This window comes from Lepisma saccharinum, chromosome 5 (genome assembly GCF_977018435.1).
Source record: "Lepisma saccharinum chromosome 5, izLepSacc3.1, whole genome shotgun sequence".
Lineage (NCBI taxonomy): Eukaryota > Metazoa > Arthropoda > Insecta > Zygentoma > Lepismatidae > Lepisma > Lepisma saccharinum.
Window position 1 is genome coordinate 73,687,551 of NC_139233.1, and position 13,457 is coordinate 73,701,007.

The 13,457-nt window shown below is 40.5% G+C and overlaps 2 non-coding genes across 2 annotated transcripts; both read right to left on the bottom strand.

Moving 5' to 3' along the window:
- Positions 1-5,582: 5,582 nt before the first annotated feature.
- On the bottom strand, positions 5,583-5,664 carry TRNAS-CGA (transfer RNA serine (anticodon CGA)). The gene has a single exon. It is a non-coding gene; the product is annotated as a tRNA-Ser (tRNA).
- A 1,868-nt stretch (positions 5,665-7,532) lies between these two features.
- TRNAS-UGA (transfer RNA serine (anticodon UGA)) lies at positions 7,533-7,614 on the bottom strand. The gene has a single exon. It is a non-coding gene; the product is annotated as a tRNA-Ser (tRNA).
- Positions 7,615-13,457: the final 5,843 nt, after the last annotated feature.

Below are 13,457 nucleotides of genomic sequence, written 5' to 3' on the forward strand. Positions count from 1 at the left end.
GTAAACCCACAGTGTCGCCAACACTAGGCCCCCAACAGTATTGCCAGACATAAAAAATACATGGACCCCTCAGGTCCTTTGATGAAAATTTACAGTGAAAAAAAACCCAGTAGGTTAACAACACTGTCAAAAAATCTACGGTAGTGTTGCCAGATGTAAACAGAGGGCAATAAACCCCCCTCATAAAAAGCTACAGTAAACCCACAGTGTTGTCAACTCTGCCCTCAAAATGTACATCATAAAAAGCTACAACAAGCGCCACAACCTTGGTGATTTTTTCGGGTAAGGAGTTGGCAACACTGCTCATGCCTTACAAGAGAAATCCATTAAGGCGATCGAGCTCCAAATGATGGTTCGAGCTCCAAATGATGGCCCAGTACTCTCTATTTGCCCCTACTGGTCTCGAATGGCCGTTCAGAAGATAAACTCGTTTTGATGTTCCTAGATCGCGATCAAGTGTTGAACCGTCTTCGTGCAATGGAATTTTCCAGTGATCCTTTCCCGATCCGAGTTTAAAATTTGATCTTCGTTCGTGCACACGGCCATCAGTGTTGCGAACTGCACGATTAAGTGTCCAAGTCCAAGTATACTGTCAGCGATGCAGCATATCCACCAAGCTAGTTAAAATTTATATTCATAAATAAACTATAAAGTTTCAAAACACAGGAGAAACACAAAAATATGATAGCGCGATCGTCTGTTTGACAACAGACTAACTGAAATTAGAAAAAAATTATCAACTGCGCCAGGGGATTTATCTTTCCCCTTAGAGACGTTACGGAAACAGTATCAGGTAGAGTGCTTATTTTTTAGTATAGCGTACCATGTAGATGCAATGAATTCTTGGTTTTCTTAATCTTTCGGGACCTGCTTCCGCAACGAAAAAGATCACCGCACGCCACTGACTCTACCTATGGGTAGTTATGTAAGTATTTACTTTGGATCCAGCTCAGGAAGTCTGCTTTCTTATCGCGAATATCTGATAATGACTTGGCAAGAACTATTCAATCATTCACCAGGTAAATCTTCAAAGTGACAGTTTACATAATCTTGACTCCAACTTCGCTGCTGTTTACAGAGAATCATGTAAGTACCCAGGGATCAGAATTGCCGCCGTGCATGGAAAATAAATCATTATTTTTCAAGAGAGGCATTGTAGATTATGTGTGCTTAACAGAGCGTGTCCAGAGGATATAACTTACAAGAAGAAAGAAATAATCTTCATTTTTCCGTCGTTTTCTTCTCTCTAGGGATACAGCACCAGAGAGGTTTGTTTTAAATCCACTTTTTGCACAGATCGGGACTGGACCAACAGTTTAAAGTTTGATCCGAACCACTGTGCTATGTGCCTCCACCAGATATTGAACCCGCGACCTCTTGATTACAAGGCGATGACGAACACCAAAGGGGGGATTATCGTCACTACCAATACAATTGTGTTAGGTCACGCAAGTATTTGATCTGTTTCTTTAAGAAACAGTTTTGCAAACTTCTGTATGGCGGCGATTGGGTTCCAAAACCGGGGGGGGGGGGCAAAGACAGTATATTTCCCTTTGTATATAAGATTTAGCATAGATCGGGGGCAAAGTGGCGAAAAGTGAGGGGGCAACTGCCCCTCCTCGCCGCCACTGTCTGTAGCAGATGATAATTTCTTTATTAAATGAATAAGGTTCATGCCGATGCTTCTTTGCCCATTAATCTATTAGGGAAACAAAAAAATATCGCTGCAGACAGGATTCGAACCTGTACGGTAGAACCCATTCGATTTCGAGTACAACACCTTAACCACTTTTATATGCATACTAGCTGATTACCCGGCGTTGCCCGGGTATTTATTTATCCCAATCTTGTATTAGACAGGAATATAATGAATTCTAATTATTGTGTAAAATGAACTTGGAGTTGAACGGCATTGGGAATGTCACTATTCATCTTAGCGATCCCGAAAACTATGGATTCCACACTAATATCGGTCGTTTTACATTATTTTTACATGCCACCCCCTTCCCACCCCCACCCCTAGGGGTGCCAGGGGTGTCTTGGAGTTGAATGGCATTGGGAGTGTCACTATTCATCTTAGCGATCCCGAAAACTATGGATTCCACACTAATATCGATCGTTTTGCATGTCACCACCTTCCCACCCGCACCCCTAGGGTGCAGAGGTGTCTTGGAGTTGAACGACATTGGGAGTGTCACTATTCATCTTAGAGACCCCGAAAACTATGCTATCCACACTAATATCGGTCGTTTTCGATTATTTTTGCATGTCACCCCTTCCTACCCCACCCTCTAGGGGTACCAGGGATGTCTTGAAGTTGAACGGCATTGGGAGTGTCACTATTCATCTTAGCGACCCCGAAAGCTATGGATTCCACATTAATATCGGTCGTTTTCAATTATTTTTACATGTCACCACCTTCCAACCCATACCCCTAGGGGTGCCAGTGGTGTCTTACCCCCACAGTATTTCTTTCCAGATTTCAAGTCATATGTGTACCAAGTTTGGTCATCGTGAATGTCACCAATTAGCTTAGAGACTCCGAAAACTATGGATTCGACACTAATCTAGGTCATTTTTGACATTGTATTTTTCACCCCCTGTCACCCCCCATCCCGATAGGTGATGAACTTTGAGTTGAACGGCATTGGGAGTGTCACTATTCATCTTAGCGACCCCCAAAAACTATTTATTCCACACTAATTACGATCGTGTTTTATTTTTTTTACGTCACCCCCTCCCACCCCCACCCCTAGGGGTGCCAGGGGTGTCTTACCCTCCCAGTATTTCTTTCGAGATTGCAAGTGATACGCGTACCAAGTTTGGTTGAAATCGCTCCAGGCGTTCGAGAGTTATGCCGGAACAAACACACACATACACATCCATTTTTATATATTAGAAGAAGATATAAAAGGAAAGCCCTAAGAGGCAGCTTTTCCCACACAAACCTCATATCAATTGTCACTCATATCAATTCGCCACTTTTTCATTCAGGACAGATAATCACAAACATCCAGGATTCGAACCTGGACCCTCACCACTCCACCACGGAGATAAACTAATCACTCTTATACCACAGCTGTTTTACAACTACACTCAATTTGAAATATTTCTGTTGGAATTTTGTAACGGATGACTGTAGGAATAGTAAAAAATAATATCCCTGCGGGCAGGATTCGAACCTGTGCGGGTAGAACCCATTGGATTTCAAGTCCAACTTTTTTTTAAGGAATACTCCTATGCGCTAGTATCCCCCGAGAAACACAAACCGGGATTCGAACCTGGGACCCCTGGCGTCGTATCGCACTGAGCTAACCACTCCGCTACTGAGGCCGACGAACTACACTTGGACACAGCTTTCTTGTAACATTTTATTGAAACCACTTGCTTTGGAATCTGGTGTTGAAAGTAGTGCATGGACGGCGCCAAGGTAGGGCGCAGGTGGGCAACCGCCTTCCCTAAAATTCCTTTGCCCACCCCAACAAATTTAAAGCTCGGTTGGAAATTTGGCCTTTAAATCAAAATTCCTTCTTCAAGTTACTTTCATATTATGTGGAGAACCTTAATGCATAACAAGACTTTCACTGCCTATCGTTTTGGGTAATGATATCTTATTTCGGTCTGTGGGTAATTGTCAGTAAGTGGAACTGTTTCCGAGAGTTTCAAAGGGGTCAACAAGAGAAAATCAATTAAAGAAGAAAAACGAGCTCTGAACAAAATAATTGCTATTTAGAAGGATTTGAATTTGAATTTAAAATTTTGGATGAGTCAGCACTTAGGGTATTTTGCATCCGTTATGTTACACGGGATCCAGCACCTTACAATAACTAAAATAACATAACTGTAATGTCGTGTAACTAAAATATTAAAATATTCTGACTTCGATTAAAAGCTGATGCTGCAAAGGGTCACTCAGAACACATATGGACAAAAAACAGGACACCAGAGCCTCGTTAGTCTGCAAAATGCCGTACAGGGTGTACTACATGGAAGTGATATTGACAATTGGGTGTATCACGTGGAATGTCATCCCTTACACCCCGCTATGTAGAAGAATTGACATGATTAACGTTGGTGATTTGATTGTCTAAATCAGTTTCTACAATATGTATAAAACTATTTGTTTCTTCCAATCACTGTGCCATATTTCTATTGAACCACACGAGCAAAATATTGAGCATCCCATTATTTTCAATATCCCATTTCCTGCTGAGACCAGGTAAAGTTCTTTCAGCAGTGTTTTCTTCTAATAATATTGATTTTTCAATATTATATTTTGCCAATACTGTATTTTACCACTTATCAGTGATATTGTTAATATTAAAATTTTGCTGCTATAAATCTTTGTGCAGAACGACCAAAAAATCGGCGTTTCTCTTGTGTTTCAACACTTTCCTATAATAAGACATTAATTAAATTCAAAGATTCATTCAATTGGAAAACCACGTGAGCCAAGTAAAGGGATCATCCATTAACCCTCAACGAAGTAGCAGCACGGTTTTAAGTTAAAACCTTACAGTATTATAAATACGGTATTATAATAATAATAATAATAATCCGTGGCTCGACAGTCATAGAAGGACCTTGGACTATCTCCCGACTGCCAGTCTCCCTACCACAATCCTACCTAGAGGTGTGGAGTTCTTCAACCGGTAATGGGGTGACGTGGGGTCAGCACGTCGAACCTCCAGCCGTTATAGAAGATTTCCACATTCAACTATATTCGTTTCAAATTATGCAAAGGACAAAAAAAAATATTTATTCACTCTTGTTGATGTCAACAACATATTCTGCAGCAGTCCTAGAATACATAATATACACAATATGTATCTTGTAAGAAAACATGCAAGATATTTCTTCTGATAAAGTTTGTTAGTAGTGACAAATAAATAGGAGTTATGCAAATATGTAAATTTCGAACTTCTTAATAACTCGCTTTCCAAATCTAAAACACTAAAATTACGTATGAAAGGTGTTTGCTGCTAGCCTGGTTCCCTTCAAAAAGTGCGAGGTTAAATCAAGGACGTACGCGGCGGTTTCCCCTGTCAATATCTTTCAATTATCTCATATGTCAGCTTTACACAATTCTCTATTTTCAAATTCAGGACAATACAAACATCCACCGCGTCTTACCCAGGATTCGAACCCGTGACCCCTGGCGTAGCACGCTGCGCTAAACATTCCGACACGGAGGTCGACAACCACTCGGACACCACAGCTGATTTACTATCTTCAAAGAGGCTCGTAGAAAGTCTGACCCTCCTCTGGAACTGACATCAGACGGTCAGAGCCCTTGACATTAGGTAAAACTATTTTGTACAATTTATTTGCAGTGAAGAGCGAAAATGTAGACAGTAGATATTATTTTTCTCCAATTTGGTGAAGAATAAATTCACTGAATATGAACAGTAGCTATTAAATTCGTTCATCTTGTTTATGAGTCGAAGTCAAAGTAGCGGCAAGTATTTAGAAAATTCTCTAGACTTTAGAAAATTCTTTCATAGGAGAGCTTCTTTATCTATATCTTCCCTACCTTCGCTGCCCCTGTTGCAGTGACTCAGACGTCATAAAAGTAAAAATACCGCTGTGGACAGGATTCGAACCTGTGCGGGTAGAACCCATTGGATTTCGAGTCCAACTCCTTAACCACTCGGACACCACAGCTTATTGACTGCATTGAGATTGAAGTACCGTGCAGTTGAAATTTTGTGTCGGTTTGCTAAGAGAAAATTAAAAGTGTCGCTGTGGACATGGTTCGAACCTGTGTGGGTAGAACCCATTGGATTTCAAGTCCAACTCCTTAACCACTTTTTTTTTTTAATTAATAAAGGAAAGCCCCCTATTCACTCATATCATAAAAAAAGTAAAGTGCTCCCCTGTGCTTAGCACCACGCCATGAAGGCGTATAGGGGTGTGGGGGTAACGCCCCACACTTTCTTGATCCGGTCGTTAGTGGGGGTGATGTGATCAGCATCACGCCCCTGACCGCCTTTACCTCCAAGGGTTTCCCCAGGTACCCATGTCATTCGACGCTGGATGGGCGCCGGGACCGCTTCCAACGTTAGAAAAGTTCCCGGATTTGAACCGACCGGGGATCAAACCCGGTACCTTTAGCATGGTAGTCAGACGCGTTACCGACTGAGCCACCGCGGCCAATTCACTCATATAATTTTATTCATATTTCAATTTCAGGACTTTTCAGGACAGACAATCACAAATATCCATGTCCGAGCCAGGATTCGAACCCGGTACCCCTGGCGTAGTACCCTGCTAACCACTCCGCCACAGGGGCCGTCAAACCACTCGGACAGCACAGCTGATATAGTACCTTTAGATTGAAGAACCGTGCAGTAGAAAATGTTGTATTCGTTTCCTTAGAGAAAAATAAAGGTGTCGCTGTGGACAGGATTCGAACCTGTGCGGGTAGAACCCTTTGGATTTTAAGTCCAACTCCTTTTTTTCTTTTTTTTTTACCAAAGGAAAGCCCCTATGCGGAAGCTTCCCCCATCACACTTCATTCACTCATATCATTACATTACATTCACATTTCAATTTCAGGACTTTTCAGGACTTTTCAGGACAATCACAAACATCCATGTCCGAGCCAGGATTCGAACCCGCTACCTCTGGCGTCGTAGCGCGATGTGCTAACCACTCCGCCACAGGGGCCGACTACTACTCGGACACCACAGCTGATTTAGTACTGTTAGATTAAGTACCTTGCAGTTGAAATTTTGTATTCGTTTCCTGAGATAATAATTAAAGTGTAACTGTGGACGCGATTCGAACCTCTTCGGGTAGAATACATTTAATTTCATGTCGAACTCCTTAGATACTCCTTGTCTTTTTTCATATTTTCTTCTTCTCTTCCTTTTAACAAATCAGACATCACAGCTGATTTAGTACCTTAGATTGCAGTACTTTGCAGTTGAAATCTTGTATTCATTTCCTGAGAGAAAGAGAAAAGTGTAGCTGAATAATTAAAATTGTGGATTCTAGTCTTGGATTGTCCAAAGGAAATACATAGAAAATATTCTAATCTCTTATACATTTACTAAAGACATATGTTATTGGGTCATTTTCTGGTTTTCGTAAAATTCAAGACAAGAAATAACATTTTAATTCTTACACTAAAAATCTTACTTGATGGTTCATTATTATTGTAATTGATTTCAGGATATTTCTTTTATTTACCTTGGAGTTTAATGATTGCAATCCACGTGATATGCAATGAGCTGAAGGTAGATGAGGTAGTATTCCCCGTTTTTCATTTTATTCTCAGTTTTTCATTACTCACGGAGGTCGAGAAAAATAAAATTGTCGCTGTGGACAGAATTCGAACCTGTGTGGGTTGAACCTATTGGATTTCAAGTCCAACTCCTTAACCACTTTTTTTTTTTTTTCATATTCTTTCTCTTATTCTTTTCTTTCTAACTACCCGGACACCAAAACTGATTTTGTACCTCTAGCTAGATTGAAGAACCTTGCAGTTGAAATTTTGTATTCGTTTCCTGAGAGAAAAATAAAGGTGTCGCTGTCGACAGGATTCAAACCTGTGCGGGTAGAACCCATTGAAATTCAAGTCCAACTCCTTAACCACTCGGACAGCACAGCTGATAGAGTAGTACCTTTTATGGCCCTTCAGGGCTGTTGCGCAAAGGATTATTATTATATATAACATAACCCTATAGCTCTACAGCACCTTGGCGGGCCTTGGCTTACCTACCGACTGCTGGTCACCCTCCCACACTGTTCCTTCGTCACCTGTTATAGCGTGGAGGTCTTAGACCAGTATTGGGGTGACGGGTGATCAGCCCGACGAACCCCCAGCCGTTGTTGTAGGTCTTCTCGACCGGGTTACGCTCACTCACTCGGAGCTTCCCAATTTCCTCACGATGGTGGGTTGCCACCGGCCCTATACGTAGGCCGAATAAATTCCGACCAGAGTCGGATTCGAACCTACGCCGTCCCGCAGCGAACGATCTCAAGACGAGTGAACGCCTTAACCCGTTCGACTACGGAGGAGGACTATTATTATATATACTTATGAATAAAAATGGATTTATGTTTGTTTTCTAAACATAAAATCAATGATTTTCGTCCAATAATAGTAGTTGACGATTATTTGTATTTGTTTTTAATAAAAACACCTTCATGGCAGACAGCAATGTCTTGACTTTACAATTTAAACACTAAATTCCTCCTCTCATTCAGTTTGAGTTGTTGTTTTAAGTCCACTTTATGCACAGTAAGGCTAATCGGGACTGGACCTACAGTTTAAAGTGGGATCCGAACCACTTGTGCCTCCACCGGGCATCGAACCCGGGACCCGTCGATTACAAGGCAATGACGCTACCACTGCGCCATGGGGGAGGCCCTCCTCTCGTTCAGGAATTACTGATATGTAATCTAGCGTGAAATCAGTCTGTCAGTGTTTGTGTGTGTGTGTGTGTGTGTGTGTGTGTGTGTGTGTGTGTGTGTGTGTGTGTGTGCACGCGCTTTTGCAGATGCTACCTAATGGGGACACTCGTCAGTTGTGAATCCACCTTGTGGGGAGCACACCGACTTGTGGGGACCAAAATCCGGTCCCCACAAGGAAATCGTTACGAAAATACATTTCGAAGCCTCGGATCACTGCCCTTGAATTTTTGAGGAATGATAACGGAATTACCTAATGGGAAATACATACAAGAACCTGATGCATAGCATCCTTACTTGGGCAAATTTGTTTTTCTCGTGTCCCCACAGGGTGGCAAATTTCAATGCAACGTGTGGGATGAGCTTACTATTTTACACACCAGGTGACAGAAAAATCGCGTCCGCGTTACACAGCCACATGCTCTGGTTTTATCACCCTTGTTGGTACCCGGGAGGAAGCGGAGTAAGGAGGGAAGCTTCGGGAGGTGGTGCGGTGAGAGGGGAGCGCATACACACGATTTCTTTCCGAGTAGACCTTGTTGGTACCGGAGAATCACCTCCCGGTCAAAGGCCAAGATATTGAAGGTGTATCGGCGCTCGTCAGGAGAGGTTGAGACAGTGTCTGGATGAAGGTCACTTTTAACCCCACAGCTTTCTGTAATTCGATTTCTGAAATACTTTTAATTCTTATTATTTGGCGCCATTGCCCTCTATCTAAATATATGTTTTGCTACTGGTGTGCCTCCACAAGATCACGGGTGTGCTGCGAACTTTTGTCTGTAGTAACAAATTGAATGTAAATTATTTAATCTGACTACCATGCGAGAGATCCGGGTTCGATCCCCAGCGGGGGAGAACCAGTATATTTTCCACCTGTTCAAGCGGTTCTGGCGCCCACCCAGCGTCGTATAAAGTGGGTACCTGGAGAAAACTTGTGGCGAAAGAAGGTGGCCATGGACGTGGTGCTGATCACTTTACCCCCACCTTCGACCGTGATCAAGAAAGTGTAGGGTCCAAACTCCACACCCAGTTTACTCCTTCATGGCATGGTGCAATGCACAGGGAAGCACTTTACTTTTTTACTTTACAAATTTGTTTTTTTAAGTTTGTATTTTTCGCTCTGTCATTGTCATAACTTAAATAAGACGCTCCTTGATTGCAAGGGTCAGTTTGTTTTTACACATACATAATCTCTACAGGCGTTTCGGATTCATATAATCAGCTGCATAAATCGTTTCAATAATAATAATAATACCAAAAGTACCTATGAGTGCAGTGAATTGGATTATTATTAGTAGTAGTAGTAGTATTTTTAACTGATTATATTGTAACTCATTCCTAAACTTCTAATTTATATCAACAGTGCCGTAATGTATTTTTTTAGATAAATAAATTTTATGATGTGCCGTGTTCAGTACTGGATAATTTATGGTATTCTGCGAGGACAAGAAGGTTGCGGAACATTGCTTTTACAGATGACCGAGTATTTTGAAGGGTTTAGAATTATCAGAAGGGAAAAAGGGGAACACCATACTTTCGGAGGTATTTTCTTATGCCCTCCTGGTACCTGAAAATTAAGTCAGGGCCTGAGTTCCGCGATTTTTCTTTTACGGATTCCCTCTTTGATTCATCCTTTATTTTCCTTATTTTTTGTTTACAGTAATTCACTGTGACATTGGCATGAAGAACCAAATTTGTTCGGTTTTCCTGAACAATGTTCGTTTTACATCATTCTACGAGGAGATAAGTAAGATTAAAATAAACGTTAATAATAGTAGAAGGTAAACGTGTGTTAGTGTTCAACATTAATAATATTTATGAATACAGATACAAAATCACATAAGGGTGTAATTGGTTTGGTAATGTTTTGTTAGGATAGGTTATATTGTGTGTCGTGTGCCTTAATGTTAGTGTTAGTGTCAGAAGGAAGTCATGAGCTAAAAAGACGTCCGTTAAAAGTGTAAAGTTAGAGAGGCCCTATCACGGGTAAATATACGTATGTTGTTTAGTTATTTTTCCCACTTATTTCTTCTTGATTCAACCTCGATAGCAAGAAAAGATTAAGATTCAGTTGAAGTGAAGAAACGTCTTTTGGTACTTAATTACCGCGATGTGTAGGGAGTAAAACCACAGACTAAAAAACGAGGGAAGATCAAGGTTAATACATATTTTGTTCTTTGTCTCTTGACTGTAAACGTACTGCTCTCCAAGACACAGCCTATATATTATGCAAGTTCTGTCCCAAAAGTAATTAGAAAAATTCTGAAAAAATCGTTTTGTTGAAGGTACTGGTGTGTTTAAGGGAGCTATCGAATTTGAACCTTCTCAGAACATTCTCTGCACATAAATACTATCAATTAAATTCAATACCAATTTATGTGATGTAAAAATGTGAATAGAATTTATATTTTTTCACATATGCCTTTTTGAATGTAACAATGCCATGGTACGTTCAATATTGTTGCCCAGTTGCTCGATAACTTAGAGACAGTCAAAGACGAAAGTTGCTACCACTAAGTTATCCAGATACCTGTACCCTGCAGGTATTCATCATTGTTCCAGCCTACTAGGAAGGAGTACTTGATTCTTCAAACTGTTAAGGGTTTTCAGCGACGCATTTATGCGCAGCAACCGTAGGCGTAACTTAGCAGGGGTAAAGGATACACTTGCTCCCAATTTTTTTAGGTTTATGGAGATTCACGAGAAAATGGTACTTTTGTTAACCTCCTGAAACCCGAGGACTAAAGTAATCAGTAATTTTATGATTTTGCAAATGTAACACCTATTTATCAAAATAGTGCTGGACGATATTTCTATGAGCTGCAAAAAAAACAAAAACTTTTCTGCTCCCCCCCCCCATGAGTTAAGCTCCAAGTTTTTATATTATATTCTGAGCATACGAAACAAACATTGAATATTTCATTCTGTCAAATAACGTAAAGTTTTATGGTTGAAGTAAAAGTATGGAAGAAATCGAAGGAAAATTAAATTTAGATAAATAACATCATAATATCGGATCGTCTTAATGTGAAGGAAAGTAAATAACGTATATTTCTGCCATGAATTCAATGGCGCTTCCAGAAAATTAGTAAGAAGCCTAATGCTGTTGCATCTGTATTTTCCCAGTATTTCATATTATTTTTGACCGAATCAAGCGGAAGTTTACGTACACCTTATGCTCGGTCTGATCGAACTAGAGCTACAATTCAAAGTGCGACAAGGACAACTAGAAACGTGACTCCATAAGAAATCAAATCCTGGAACCTATATTTACAAGATCAACGTCCTATCGGCGAAGACCCTACGTAAATTCCTCAGAGTATGTGTAAATAAAATAGAGTAAGTTAGTTAGCATATATTTTTTTACCGTGTTTGGAATTACAGTTTAATGTGGAATCGGTCCCTTTGTATTACGTTTTTCATTTTTCTCGGTAAAGGATATACGTATATTTATATTTGGGTGGTTACTGCTTCACATCTCACGACAGCCTAAAGAGTTCTCGTTGTCTTGTTGAGTCTATTCAGGCGACTGCCGAGATAGTGCCACTTACGCTTTATTCCCTGCCCTTCGTTTTCACTTTTTATACACCGTTATCCTCTCGTCGCTGTTCAGTTAATTGTGATGCCTCCTCGATGGCGCAGTGGCAGAGTCTTCGCCTTGTCATCAAGGGGTCCCGGGTTCGATACCCGGTGGTGGCACATAGTGGTTCGGATCCCACTTTAAACTGTAGATCCAGTCCCAATTAGCCTTACTGTACATAAAGTGGACTTAAATAAAACACCAACTCAATCAATCAATCAATGCTCTGGCGCCTGGACCCATGGAACTTGAGTTGTGTGCTGCCCATATGTGTTTTTTTTTCCTTCCATCAATTTCATCTTATAAGTCATTTTCATCTATGAAATTAGCCAAAAGTAGCAGAAACGAGAAGTAAAATAAATCAATTCATTCTTTCATTCTGTCATCTTGTTCATCGAATCCAGGAGAACCAAGATTTGCAAGAGATTCAAGCACATCATCTTCTGCGCCATCAAATGCGTTCAACAACCACTTTTTTGCCTTCGTTCCAAGTACAAACACAAACTGGGATACCATTAATAGATAGTGTAAACGCTGCCGCCAAAGTGACTCTCGCACCTTTCATCAGGAGGAGTTACTTCCATGTATCGGAGTGAAATATAAACAGAAAAGAAACATCCAAATCTACCCAGCCCAAAATGAGGATAACAAAAATATCATTCTTGTCATATTCACACTACCTAGAACTTCAGAGAAGATTACACCTGACATTTGGTTGCGGAAAGAGGAAATATTCATGCATATGCCGGGATCAGTCCCTGCGACATACTGAACTGTGTCCTTGCAGTGCAGATGAAGATAAGTGTGAAAACAATGACTTACAGGACAGAGACTCAGATCAGAATGACGAGGAATTTGAATAAAGTGACTATATTGATGACATGATATTTCCCAAAAGATTACAATCACTCTCAATCTTTATGACAGGTGAGCTGCTTAAATTTCGAAAGACAATGCGGAATTCACAGACGATGTTATTACTCCGTTACTGTAATATTTATAATAATAGTAATGATAGTGATGATAATAATAATAATTAATATTTTCAATTGTTATTTACGTATTAACAGAAAGTGCCTCAGGAAAAATCTGATAAACGAACTCTAAATCATGTTATGGACAGTATTTCATGTGCAGAACCTCCAAGGTGGCCATCTTGGATTTGGGAAGTCATGCATGGTCTCTGATTATTATCCAGAAAAAAAACACCTGTAGTAATACATGATTGCATGCTTCCAAATAAAGCATCCCCCATACACATGTCTTCCCTTCGTGTAAAAACCCAACAATCTTACAAATGGTCAAAATTACTCCTGAAGGAGTTAAGGAGATATGGTCGTTTTTGTTTGTTAGTGTCTGCAGAGGCAGCCATCTTGGATGTATGATGTCACACAGACAATACACCACAATAGTAGGCATCAACAAAATATCGCAGGCAGTAATTTCCCCCCTTTATATG